Raw genomic sequence first — 2,010 nt, 5'->3', positions numbered from 1 at the left:
CATAAAATTGGATGTGAGGTACGGATATCTGAATCTCCTTAAGGCGATTAGTTCCTGCCAATGGTGCTCCACAGATTCACGAACTATGCCTCCCAAGATACAACACCTCAAACATGTTTGGATTAACACTATGCAAACATGACTCAGTTGAACCGTTCAATTGAACCAGCACACTCAGAAAAATTATAGTAGAAAAGTATATCAAAGTCTTTTTGAAATGGAGTCAGAAAAACCAAAACCGAAAGACCGTAATGAAGCTCTATGCTCCCATCTATTTATAGAGATTTTTAGTTCATGTACAGAAGAGATACATGAATTAAATAGACGCATGTATCCACAAAATTTATGAATCAAGAGATACATGAATTCAAGAGATTCACGAATGCAGAGATATGTGAATTCAAAAGATTCGTGAACTCAATAAATACATGAACTAAAAGATATATGAATCTAGGAAATTCATAATTAAATAGATACGTGAACGGAAAAATTTAAGAAATTCATGAATCCAAAAGAGATACGTGAATAGAAAAGACGTATCTTAATTTATTGGCATTCGTTGATCCATTAACCATAATTATAACCATAATTATAACAATCCCCCACATTAATGGATCAACAAAACATTTTTTAACTTGAAGGAATCTAAGCATACCTGTTGAAATACACTACATCAAGATAGGTAGCTTTCACCTTGAACCTTCTTTAGTGAAAGCCTGTCGAACTTACTTAACTAGTCGATGGACTAAGCCTTGAATCGCCAGTTGTTTGTATAAGTCTAGACAATAAACCTCACATAGAGTATTTCCAATTCAAGATTGGTTCTCGATTGTCTTCGTTCTTTCGGCCTTGAACCTCTCAGGATTCGTGCGTGCTTTAGAAAATCTAGCCTTTAAAGATTTTCATAGAATCAGCCATCTCCATGCATATATGTGCATTCCTATTAAAGATATCCTACCATATCTTACTTGGATGTTATATTCCAAGTTATAGGAATTCATTAAACGCATAGCGTACCCTTAATAACGTTGTAGGAAAGCACTGTTGCATCATAGGAATGGGAGACAGTGCTTACACTAGAGTTTCCAAAATTTGTATTGTCCTATTGAACCTAGACCATGGGATCTCCAATTGCATAGGTTAGGTTTCCACCCTAAAATCTCTTTACTCTTAAACCCATTCCCCTCGATGCGCAGTTTATCTGCTATTTTGACAAACCTTTTGTCAGCGGATCCGCAATATTTTTTTTTTTTTTTGACTTTACAAAGTCTAAATAAATGATTCCATTTGAGAGCAACTGCCTTACGGTGTTATGTTTACGACAAATATGTCTAGACTTATTGTTAAAAATTACATTATGCACCCTCCACACTTTTAGAAATTTGTGGGTTGGCAACTTTCCATTCCATAACTCGTATAGAGTTTTACCTGTCTTTTTATGGGGTATTTTATTAAGAATACAATTTGCAGTTAAAACTGTCTCCCTCCACAAGTTCTGAGTTAAACCTGAACTCAAAAGCATGGCGTTAGCCATCTCCTTTAGTGTCATGTTCAATCGTTCAACAACTCCATTTTGTTGTGGAGTATAAGGTGCAATCGTTTAGAGAATTATTCCAAAACGAACACAAAACTCTTTGAAATTGATTGAACTGTATTCTCCTCCTCTATCAGACCTAAGCATTTTGATTCATTTATTAAGTTGGTTTTCAACTTCATTTTTATACTTGATAAACATGCTCATAGTCTCATCTTTACTAGTTAGTAAATAAACATAGCAAAATCTAGTACAATCATCCACAAATGTGATGAAGTACTTCTTTCGACCTCTACTTTCTACAAACTTTAAATCACATAGATCACTATGGATTAATTGTAGAGGTTCACTTGTTTTTTCAATAGATTTGAAAGGTTTCTTAGCAAACTTGGCCTCAACACAAGTCTCACACTTGTAACAAGCATCTAACTCAAATCTTGGAATTAACCCCAAGTTTGCTATTCTTTTCATTGTAC

Source organism: Eucalyptus grandis, chromosome 10 (assembly GCF_016545825.1).
Source record: "Eucalyptus grandis isolate ANBG69807.140 chromosome 10, ASM1654582v1, whole genome shotgun sequence".
In the NCBI taxonomy this organism is placed as follows: domain Eukaryota; kingdom Viridiplantae; phylum Streptophyta; class Magnoliopsida; order Myrtales; family Myrtaceae; genus Eucalyptus; species Eucalyptus grandis.
The sequence above is the reverse complement of the archived record's forward strand: the minus strand, read 5'-3'. Positions refer to the sequence as shown.